Genomic DNA, 13103 nt, shown 5'->3' with positions numbered 1-13103 from the left:
CAAGTTGAGTCCTTCCACCCTAAAATCAAACAATATATTCATTAAGTTAATAACCTTGTGATATTGAGAATGGTATTTTTAAAGTATGAAATGTAATATAATATTTATTATTTATTTAATAAAAGAGTTTATTCATTATTTTTTGTGTATATATTATTGAATATTTTATGAGTATTATTAAAAATTCTATGATTACTTATGTAACTTTAACTATTGTATATAAGAGTTTTATACGGGATGATAATATTTAAGGATAATAATCGAAACATGTCATTATGAATTAATTAAAGCTTCAGAATCTTTAATTAAAATATTATTAATACATGTCATTACAATTGAGAATGAAACGATGTTGATGCTCGAAAAATTGCACGGTACGGATTTGGCCCAAATCCTACAACACGACTCACAGTATGGTACGTGGACCCAAGCCACGCTTCGGGGACTTCTACGTGGGCCGTGATTTAGCAGTTCAAGGAATGTGATCGGTTCCCTCGTCACCGGCCGACCGGTGAAGAACAACCTCTCTGTCACCGGTCGACCAGTGCACACGTGGTGCTAAGACTTGTGCTTGTAGTTGTGTAAGTAATTTATCATAGTATAAATTACTTACAGATGCATGTAATACACAATTTTTAAGTTTATATTTCCTTTCAAGAAAAGGATGTTAGGTTCTGATTGTTGTGTTGGAACTAAATATCTTTATTTACTTATTCATTTATTTACTTGTCTTTAAAGTTTATTTCAAAATACATCCTACTGGGCCTTCTGCTCATGTTTTCTTCTATTTCTATAAATATTAAACCCCTCCCAAGCGACGCTAGAAGCAACGCCGAATAGCTGAAGTAGTTGCTACCATCCGATCAAGTAAGGATTGTGTCATCATCCTTGTAGAACAATGTAAGGATTGTAAATTCCTAGAATGTAAACTTTAAATCTCTAGACTGTAGTTGATGTCTGTAAATGATATTTACATATTCATATATGTACAATATTGTATATCCTGTGTGTGGAATCATGTACGATGCCGGAGGCTTACTTCCCGTTCACTTCGCTGATTCGAGTTTAGAATTCGAGTTTTTTTACAGTAAAAAGCTCTCACAAACAATCACATCTAACTTTTTTGCTACAGTAAAAAGCTCTCACATAAAGTCACATCTCAACTCGAATTAGCGAAGTGAACGGGCCCTTAGTTTAAACTTATTTTTCAGAAAGTGTGAAAGTCCCCATCACTTTTTTGTAAATAAATTTCAGCAAAATGTAGGGCTTGTTTAAAAACTTCCTTAATATTTTACTTTTAGTTTTGATTATTATATTTTTAAATATTTAATTACTTTCTTAATCATATTTAACCTCTAAATGAGCCTTAACATCACTAATCTCTGTTTTGGAGTGTGACACAACTAGTGAGAGAAATAACAAAGCCATGAAGATTAAATCCCTGCAAAAAAAAAGTGAAAATTCCTTAATTAAATGATAAAATTTAATTTGTTTATACAATAAGAGAACCGACGAAAAAGGAAAGAAAAGAAACATAATTTAAAAAATAATGATCTGAGAGAAAGGGAGGCCACAAAATTTTCTTAATTAAGTGATAAATTTTCTTAATCCGTTTTAGATAATAGAAAAAAAAGAAAGAAGTCATCAATTCATTTAATTCTTCTGCAACAAAAGCTGTATAAATCATCATGGCGGCATGTAGAGACCACAGCTCAGCAAGTCAATAAATGAAAAGCGGAAAAATCAAAATTTACCGATACTTGGCATGCAACCAGCGAGAGAGAAAATCAAAATTTACCCATATACCGCATGCAACCAGCGAGAGAAATAAGAAAGCCATGAAGATTAAATTCCTGTAAAAAAGAATCTATCAAATCAAGAGAGATAAAGCATGTAAAAAAAATTATAAGAAAACCAAATGCAGTACTCAACACGAAATTGCATAAAATTTATGGAAAGAAGCAATAAAACAAAGCAGCAAAGAAGAAGAGGGAAAAAGAAACTAAAAGCATCAACAATATGCCCAAAGCAAAATGGTAAGCCAAGCTATCACAGCAGCAATGAAAAAGGAATGAAGGACCCATCGACAAAAAAAAAAAAAGAAAGAAAAATAGGGGAAACATAAAAAAAAATCACAATCGAACCAGTGGAAGGGATGAAGAGGAAAAAGAAATAAATTTCCAAAATTTCTGCCCAAATCACACAAAAAGAGCCAAAAGATTCATAACATAAAAGGAGAAATTCAAAATTTCCAACAAAAGAAAGCAAAAGAAGCGGCTCAGAATAAGCCCCAAAGAAGATCGAAAACATAAAGAGAGAAATCTAAGATTTCTAACAAAACAGAGCAAAAGAAGCGGGTTAGAAGCAAGAGAGGGCAAAAAAACCACAACAAAATAAAGGAAGGGCAAAAGACAAAGCGATGAAAGAGAAGGAGAAGCTGAGGCTTGACACGTTGAACCCCAACCAGAAACAAATGGAAGAAGAAGAGTAAGAGGATGTTTGGTAAGGGGATTCATTCCCTGATTCGAATCATGATTCGTGGTTCGCTACAGTATTTTTTCTCACAAAAAATTCACGTAAATAAAAAATGATTCGAATCACATGGTTTGAATCCTCCAACCAAACGTCCTCTAAGAGACCCTATGCAGAAACGGAAGAGGTGCGAAAAAGGGCAAAAATGTCCTTAACACTACAAACTACGGTAAAGACAAAAACGCCCCCACACAAAAGTGAAGAAACAAAAGAGAGAGCAAGGGCAAAACGGGAAAAAAATCTGCACTGTACAATGAATAGTGATCCGTGAGTGTGTGAAACCTGGAACCTGGGTTTTCTTTAGGACTCCATTCTTTTCGCTGATTCGAGTTTTGCTATAGTAAAAAGTTCTCAGAAACAGTCACATCTAACTTTTTACTACAGTAAAAAGCTCTCACATAACATCACATCTCAATTCGAATTAGCAAACTGAACGAGCGATTTATAATGTGAAAGATTTTTTTATTATTTTTTATTTTATAAAAAGGAATGGTCCCCATTAAAAAAGGGTTTTTCCCACTAAACTTCGTTGTGTTTTGTCTTATTTACATAGACATCCTCTTAATTGTAATATTTTACATTAACGCCCATTATTTGTAACTTGTTGAGTACCCAAATAAAACTTAGCTAGTAAACTGGTTGTGTATGATAATAGCCTCTTATCTTCTACATAATTAGAATGGAAGTGGAATCCGTTTCCGCTTTAGTTATATGTGAAGCATTTTGCACACAACCTAAGTGTGCGAAGCGTTTCGCTTTGGTTTTTTTTTTTTTTTTTTACTTCATTATGTAGCTTATATAATATATATATATATTTATATAGCATGTTTGCTTTGCACTAAAAGAAAAAGAGAAGTAAGGAGTAATTCTATTTTCTCATTGTTAATGTATTTACTTATAAAATTAGTAATGAAGATTAGTGGGTCCCATACAATATATGGAATGAGGAAAGAGATATCAATCCATGTACCCTCTTTAGTATTGATTTATTGTCAAAGTTAATAAATACTAAATTTACTTATCTACTCTTAATAAATTACTATACAATTAATAATTATTTAATTGTATAAAATGACATTTTAGTTAATACATTCATAACAATACTATTCTTAATTTTAGTAAACATAAGAAAGAGAATGATGTTGTTTCCCATTACACTATCTAATAGTTAAGTAAACACATGAAAGGGAATTTATGACCCTTAATTCTATTACTTTACTTTCCTTTCTAACCTCATTACCTTTCTCATTACATTCCTTTACAGTTTGGTAAACACGCTCATAATTTGTTTACTTGGGTAGTCAGACTCAAATTATGAAAATCATTATATTGTTCATATTTAATATGTTAAAATATTATGGACAAAGAAACATTTGAATTCTCAGTTAGATGCTTTAAAGAAATATCATAAGGATTGAATTTATTATCACCCCATCAATAAATTATATTCTACTCTCTAATTAGAAAAAACTTAAACTTATAGAAGTGTATAACACATCAATAATAAGACCTTTGTAACCGAAGTATCATAAACATTGCATCATGACTTAATTTTGATTTTAAAAACAACTATACCATCTTAGTGGCAAAATTATTTGCGTAGTGATATACATGACCATGCCTCCGTCGCCCTACGCGGGCTAACCAATCCATCAGAACATATGAGGTTGAGATTTTATCCGGTCTACTTACATCATGAACAACCTAGTGAGCGAAAACTCAGCGAGTACAAATATCCTTACAAAACCTTTTATACACAATGACTCATATAAAAATGCATGACCATTTATGCTTCATTATGATGATTCCATTTATGATCATTGGGCGTTTGCATGTACCCTATGCACGGGAGACCGGGAGAAGTCGGGGAGCGACCCAAACATTTAGTCCGACTACTCATGGACTTGATTCTATTAGTAACCCTCATCAAGAGTTGGAGGAATTTTAATTTCTCATCCCTCAAGAACGAAAGGTGGTACGACACTTAACTTGTCTTTATTATCTTAGCTTCTTATTTAAGTGAACATCCAATTATGATTATGTCACATAAATATTATAAACATACCTAACTGAAAAGGCAATGTACTTTAAAATATCATAATCATCGTTCAAAATATACTCGTGTTCATCATCATTACTCATCAATCATGGAGTACGTATGCGCATAAGGCAAACAATACAGCAAGCACATATTTGAAATGTTAGCGTTTATGCCCTTAGGAATAAATATAACAATATTCTTTGAGACATTTTGACTATTAATAAAGATTTGTTTATTTCATATATCTATGTATTGTCCTCTTTATGTTCATAATAGTTGAATGTATGATAAGCAAACTGAAAGTCTGAGACTGTCATTCTAAATCTTTAGGTCATGCATGTAATGTGAAGAACATGCCGAAGATAAGAATCTAAAGATGATAGTCTAAATCTTATGATCCACAATTCAAGGAATAAAGTTGGGCGCTTTATTTATGTTAAGATTGTTATGTTGTCTACTTTTTAACGGAGATGGCTTGTCTTGGTTGTCGAAGGTGGGACTCCATGGGTGGAGACATTGATATAGTTTCTAATGGTGAAATCTATATTGGATCGGACCAAAGTTGAATTGTTTTAATTAATAATTCAGTTTGAATAAAACAATTCACTTTTGACGAATTATATGTTGTCATCTTAATCCTGAAATGGATGATGAACCCGCATGCTTGACTTGTATCCTTTGATGTACTAAAGGGAGACATCCTGACATTATGTAAAGGTACGATTGCCGGTAGATTGGGGGTATGACTCGTGTATGCGTAGATTCGTTATTCATAGATAGTGGAATCCATAGCTCCTATAAAGAGTCAATGATATCCTCTGATGCATTATCAATGGATTAGAAAATATGAGCGCTCGACCATTAGACTACTCTGTGTTATCTAATGGTTTACTGTTTGTAATGGTACGAATAGTATTTTTCCAATGGTATGATAATGGAACATAAGATAAATGTAATCGGGAAGGTAAAACAGAACTTGACCTCAAGTCGATTATGGATATCCTATGGGGATGACACACTAATATATTGAGTCATGTACTAGAGCTAATAAGAGCTTTGTAAATATGCTATATAAATCGAGAGTGTAGCTCTAGGCTTTTAGTGGAATAGCGCTAGAGTTTTATAATCATGAGACGGACTTGTTGGTTTACAAGTGGCGTTGTAATTATAGGAGCTTGATTTATATATGTCCGTCAGGTCCCTTTGCTAGCTCACATAATTTCCTGTAACGATACGGCGTATTTTCTACACATTGGTAACTTGTGTTATTTCCGTAAAAGAGGTTCAAAGTTAATTCATGGGTAATTTATCAGGTGAATTAATTGATAAATTAATTCTAGATAAATTGGTTGAATTATTGTTTTAAGAGTTGTTTAATATGGGAAGATTATTATATGACTATTTTGATCAGGCAATTTCTCTATTGGGTTACTTGAATCAAAACTGAGGCTCTATGCAAGTTTCCCGTGTTGAAAAATTAGGAAAATAACTTTCGTCAGTGCAGACAGGTCGACCGGTTAGTGAAGACAGGTCGACCGATGAGTTATAACGTCTCTGTCACCAGTCGACCGGTTGTAACGTAAAATGCATACTAACGTGGCAAAATTGACTCTGTATGCGATTAAGACTTTGAGAAACCTAATTATTACAGAAGTATGACTTCCTAAACACTATAAATAGCCTATTAAGTTACATTACTCATTATATCACTTGAGATATTTTTTGGAGGCTATTGATAAAAGATTCCTGAGAGGAAAAATTGTTTAATTCTCAAGAACAATTTTTTCTTTGGCTCTCTTGTGATTGGAAGGAGATCAAGAATACCAAAAGGAGATTGAACGATGTGTGCCCAAAGAAGACCAGTTGGTTGAGGCTCTTCTGGTTGCTGTTTGGAACGCTTTGATCTGTCAGACGTGCAATTTCCTTAATCTCAAAAGGTATGATTTAGATCTTTAGTATTAATGTTATATAGCATCATGAACATGTTCTTAATTGACTTTGGCATTAATTTAAATTTTTGAAATTTCGCTGCGCACTCGATGCCATTATTTTCCAACATGAAAACCATTCTTGTTGTAGGTGAGGTTGGTATTCACCTGATCAAGAACAATCACAGTTAGAACAACTTCCGGTTGCTTCTCTTGTTTTTTGGAACACTCCTTAATGACAACACTTACAAGTTAGAAGGGGTTCCTTGGTTGACTTATCATATAAAACTCTAAGTCTTATTTGTATCTTATGAAAATAGTTACTAAGTAAAGTTTAATATGATAATCTTAATTAGTGTTAATCATTGTCGGATAACCTCCTCAGATTAAATGGTTTACCGTAAAAATTTAATCACTAATTAATAATTAATTACTGATTTATTATTTACTACTTTAATTATTTTCATCCTTGATTAATAATTAATTGATCACTAATTACTTATTAATTTAATTACTATAACCAATTTAAGTTGATAATTGATTAAGGACTAATTAATCATTGTCTCCTCGCTAATTAATAATTAATTACGATTATTTAATTAACGTAAATAATTTTTAGTTAATAATTAATGTCTAATTAATTATTAACTAAGATGTAAATTAATCTTTAAATAATTACGGGGTTTTAGTTAATTAATTAATTAAGTATTAAGGTGATTAGGAGTTTATTATTCATTTGATTATGACTAATTAATTAATTAAAGTAAATTAATCTTTAGTTAATTGTCTAGCTTAAATATTGATTAGCAGAAGATTAGTTTTCCTAACTAGATGGCTTAACGATGTGGATCTTTAAACCTATGGGCTCATGAAGAAAACTTTGGGCCAATGCTTATTGGGCTTAAGTGTTAGTTTCTGAAACGATTTCGAGTGCAGAAGCACGGTAACTCAGATTAGGGGTGTTAAGCGGTTAAAAATCGTCGATTTTAGTCAATTCGGTGACCGAACTGACCATGTCAGTTTCTAAAACTGGAAACCGAAACCGAACCGCAGAAAGTACTATTCGGTTCGGTTAACCGAACTTTAATTTTTAGTTTTGGTAATCAGGACGGTGACCATCAGGTTACCAGCATCTGCATTAATTGACCAGAAAATGCGAAAAAATGTAAAACATTCATTCTATGCAAATCTGTAATCACAATAAATGAATACAAAGCACAACATCCAAATTGATAATACAACAAACACAAAATATCCAAATCCAATGTCCGAAATCCAAAGTACAAACTAGAAACTAGAAAGTTACAACAAACAATACTAATGTTCAAAGTCTACATATAAAGTCCACAACACAAGTGTAAAAAACATCTAAATTAGCATAAGAAATTAAGAAGTCCAAAGCATAATTAAAAAGTTAACTTTAAATAGTGAAGTTCATTTCTAATTTCTCATAAACCTCCTATTCCTCTTCATCCTCATCCGAATCCAAATCCAAATACAAATCCATTATATCGTCATATGTATCGCTACAACAAAAAATTAGAATTAAGTAAATGAAATTGAATAGATAATAGGAAAAAAAGAAGAAATAGATATAATTCTAATTATCTTACTTGGATCTTTTAGAAGATTCTGCATCATTTACTTGAGTGCTTCCATTCTTTGAACATGTTGGAGTAGAAACAACCTCACCGTCATCTACAAGACAATTATAAATTAATTTACATATTACATGAAATGAATAAAAAGATATAATTAACAAGTATGTGCAGTATGTACAATCATAATTAGTATTACCTGAGACAACATGATAGCAATCTATAAAAGATTCAACCTCATCCAAATATTACCTAAGAAACACGGGTTCATATTCTTCATCCTTCGCGTTCAACCAATTTTTCAAGCAAATAAGTGCTTCCACCATCCTAGGAGCCAATGAACTTCTAAAAGGATCAAGAATATGATAGAAAAAGCAGATCTAGATGCAACCGTCGAAACCGGAACTGCAAGCACATCTCTGGCAATTTAGGACAAGACCTTATACCTAGGAGCATTGACTTTCCACCAACCTAGGATGTCAAAACTGTCATCCACTAGCTCTTCGCATTGCTCAGATAAATACTTATCCACAGCATTCTTCTGCACATTTACACCATCCCCACTCATCTTTTGCTTTCTAAACATGACATCTATCTCATTATCAATAATCGGCATTAAGGTGGATAAGTCGTAATTGTTGAACGACTTGAATTAGAACCAGAATAGGTTTCTAAAGAGTGAGCTGACATTGTATTTCTAAATCGAGGTTTAGCTGACTGTGATAATTGCGGTTGGCCAAGAGTTAGTGGGGGGGCGACGAGGAGCTAAAGGTGGAGGAGGAGCCCGATCATGATATTCCTTATACAATCTAGGCAATGTGTCATCAACCCCGCTTAACGTGTCAGATGTCAAATCATCATAGATACACTTAAAGGCTGGAGCAAGATAATCCAACTTATATCTTTGATCAAGGAACCAAGCCAAGAAACTTCATGTGATTCATTTTCTCGACATTTCCCCAATACTTATCAAACTTCTTATTAATCATCGTTGCCATTTCATTCAAGAAAGGATCATCACACTCCTCTAACTTAATCAACTCTCGTTTGACAGCAAAAATATCTTTGAAATAAGTTTAAAGTGACATAATATGAACCACTAAACTTCTTCGTCTTTCCTAAGAACCTCAGAAAAACCTTTGCATTGTTCCCATCCGTCTCATTTGGTGGACCCTCCATTTTTTTGTCTTTTATGATTTCCTCAAAGTAAGCACAATAGTTTTGATCCGAAAGCAACCTCTCAAAAACTAGGATAAACTTGAAAGAAGTCTCCAACATAAGTATGTAGAGTTCCACCTCGTCTTCACATAAAAACCGGGCTTACTTGTCGGGCTTTCTTCCTTTTCTTAGTACCTTTCCCTTCTTCCTCATTTGTCTCTTGCGTTTCAGTAGTTTCGGTTTCTTTTTTACTAAAGTGAGACTCTACCACTTTTTGCTTTTCCGATGAAGACATCTATATGAAATTATGAATTAAGAAGCCAAACCACATAAAGAACAAGCTAAAGCTAACAAGTCAAACCACATAAACATGTTTGGACGAAATTTTGTAAAGAGTAGCTTGATATGTCTACTTTAACTCCACAAAATTTCATATTCAAATTCAAACTATAAATTGAGAAAACAGACCCGTAATGTACACTGACTGCTATTAAAATTTCATATTCATTTAGACATTTTCACAAACATCTTGCATGCATATCAATAAAACACATAAAAACAACATAATTAATAACCCGTAAAAAAATCAATATCTAGCTCAATGTAATAAGGGTTGCTCATTTTGAGACGAACTAATTCATGTCAACTTGACAGTTTGTCATTTCGTAGCAAAAATGACACCAATATGTTTCATAAAAAACTACAGTTATATTTACTTCATGCGGTGAAGTCACAAATTATCTTTTGACTCTTTGAAAAAAACAACACCACAAAAAGTTAGTAATTGCATTGATCTTTCTCTCTATGTTTAGCAATAACATTCTTGGCCTATCACAAATTTTGAATCGTGAAACTACCTACACAGGTCATGGTTATACCAACAAGGTCTAATTTGCCTCAAATAACAATTATACACAATAATAACGTAGAAGCAACAACTGAAAATAAAAGAAAGAAAAGAAAAAAATAAATAGAGGCAAAGCAAACATAACCCATTAGGCATTAATGGCGGTGGCTGGTGGGTACCTGGAGTCTTGGAGATGCGGCGCGACAAGAAGGGGGCAGTCCGGCAGAGATTAACTCAGATGGAGATGGCAGAGGGCGGACGTGTGAGGAGAGACGGAGGCACGAAGCAGCGGGCATCGGCGGCTAGGGATTTTTCCCCAAATTTGAGCGAGAGACTGTGAGTCGTGAGAGACAGAGAGAGACAGAGAGAGATTGTGAGAGTGAGTGAGAGATTGACTCAGATCAGTTTTACGGTTTTTTTTGTCCAGTCCAGACTCAGATCAAGTCCGAACAACAATTTTCATAAATTATTAAAAATGCTATATATTATATTAATTTATAAGGAATAAATTAATCATATTAATTTAGAATAAGAATTATACTTAAGAAATTGTAATCCCCAACGACAAAGGAACGAGCATTTTCGGGGACTAGCTCGCCATTACTCAAGAGGGAAAGGAAGTTTCTCCCCTCTAATAGAATAAAAGAAAGTATAGAATTGAAAAAGCATATTCTTTCTTTAGATTAATCCTAAGATCCTTTTAAAGTAATACCCGTCTGCACCATATCTTCTTAAATTTTTAATTACATGGTTAACAATCTCCGTTTCCTCCTCATAGTAACTGATTAAGATGATAACTTGATTTCTTTAATCACATACAATCCAATGCTCTGGTTCTCAAATTACCAAGAATCTTCCTAGTCAATTTTTTGATTCTTTTAAGAACATGTGTGTGGGCACACCTAAAATCAGAAAAAATAGTTATTACTCTTTCACAAGTCTTCCACGAACGTTAACACTTTATGATGTGGAATAGGGAATCGAAAAACTTTTTCTCCCTTTTTCTCTCTATGAATCGGCCACTATAGAAAATAGGAGAGCAAAAATTGTGTCTTTCAACTTTACCTCTTATTTATAAAGTTCTAGGACAACTCCTTTCTTTAGCTTAAAGATAAAAATTAATTTTAAATCCTATTTTAAAATTAATTAATTCCTAGTTGACTTTTAGAACAATTTTTCTCTCTCCTAGCATTTCTAGAATTCGATCACTACAAGAATTTCTCCATGTGATAGGCGTCACTTTATCTAGTAGGACGAGAAAAAAAATTTTCTTCTCATGTTATATAATTTTGACTCAAATTTAAATTTCAATTAAAGTCAAACTGTAATTTAATTTGAATTTCAATTGGATAATTTATCTAATAAGTAAATTAGATAATTTGAAGAATAAGCAACTGAAACACAGAGGGGTCCATCTATGCCTTGAGTGTGTGCCTCATGTGGTCCCCACCACATGTGTGTTCTAAAATTCAATATTAAATAATCATATGATTTAATATCTAATTAAAGAATAAATTATTTTCGAGTGATTTAATTTAGATTCCTTAATTTTAAATTCATGTTTTACCCTTAGTGTCTTGTAGAATTATAAGGATAATGTGGGGACTCATGGACCTATAATATGAAGCTCCAATAAATTAATAATTAATCAAACTCTTTAATTAATAAATTAATTCTATTAATTCTAAAGTTACTCCACTATAAACTTGGAATTGCACTCTTGATATTATAAACATTTATTTACATCCGTGAAATGTTTATTTGATATAGCCACATCATATAGATTAATCCTCCATATATAATTCATAATTATAGCTAGACAAAATCCGTTAACCTCTCTAATTACATCTTTATCCTTGAGTCCCATAATTCTTTAATGAATTGTATATTAATAAAACAAATTCATGAATACGAGCCCATTACATATTCAAGTACCGAATCAAACCTCAAGGAAATTATTTATCTGCTTCTTTCTGAAGAAGGATTGGATTTCATCTCGTAATGTTAACATTCCTAACTACCTACGTCATTATGTCTCCAAGCTACAAGGAATAAGATTTAGCTATCTCAAAATCCATACCGACTAAGTCAAAAGATACACATCCATAAATAGGAGTTTGCTGATAACTCAGAATTAAGATCACTCTATATATGACCATTGATAGATTCAATTAGAATTTCTATACTTAATAAAAATTATCAGAAACTCATATTGTGTCTTGTCCCAGTCCTACATAATCTTATTATGTAAAATACACTCATTTGATATCTCTCCATATCAATGATGCAGATGAGCTCGTTCCACCCTTAATGACAATGACATGTATTAATAATGTTTTAGTTAAAGATTCTGAACTTTAATTAAATTCATTACGGACTTATTTCGATTATTATCCTTAAATATTATATTTTAGTATATAACACTTATATACTATACTTAAGATCACATAAATAATCACGAAATTCTTTTCAATAGTATTCACAAATATATAACAATACATTCACAATAATGAAAATTTTATTTTATTAAATAAATAATAAAATCTAAAATTACATCTCATGCTTTAAAGACATTATTCGCAATATTGAGGGGCCCATAAAGTATGTGGGTTTGCTAAATTTCAAATTGGGCTTTGCTTTTAGTTCGTAATGTAACGCCCTTTAGAATTAAACATGTTTAATTATGCTAAACTGTGGATTATTAGTGTGTCTAATTTGATTTTCATAATTAATTAAGGGACTTTAAGTCATTTTCAATATTTATAATTACACCCCAAAGATTTTTGGAAAATACGCTTAAATTTAATACATTTTCCCTTTTTCCATTTTTCTTTTTCCTTTTCTTTTCTTTTTCTTTTTCTTTTTTTTTTCTTTTCTTTTTTCTTTTCCCCCCCATTCCCTTCCCGTGCACCCAGCCCCCCCTCTCTCTCTCTCTCTTTCCTTTTTTTTTTCTTCCTTCCCTGGTTCTCCCACGCACCGCCCCCCCCCCCCCCCCCGCC

At 32.5% G+C, this 13103-nt stretch overlaps 1 long non-coding RNA gene across 1 annotated transcript; it reads right to left on the bottom strand.

Moving 5' to 3' along the window:
* Positions 1–7768: 7768 nt before the first annotated feature.
* LOC112093668 lies at positions 7769–10609 on the bottom strand. The gene is made up of 3 exons (XR_002903154.1): positions 10284–10609; positions 8115–8199; positions 7769–8027 (listed from the first exon to the last, which is right to left on the bottom strand). It is a non-coding gene; the product is annotated as an uncharacterized LOC112093668 (long non-coding RNA).
* Between the last annotated feature and the right edge of the window lie 2494 nt (positions 10610–13103).

This window comes from Morus notabilis, unplaced genomic scaffold (assembly GCF_000414095.1).
Source record: "Morus notabilis unplaced genomic scaffold, ASM41409v2 Scaffold111, whole genome shotgun sequence".
Taxonomy (NCBI): Eukaryota; Viridiplantae; Streptophyta; class Magnoliopsida; order Rosales; family Moraceae; genus Morus; species Morus notabilis.
This window is presented reverse-complemented; position numbering and strand designations above follow the sequence as displayed.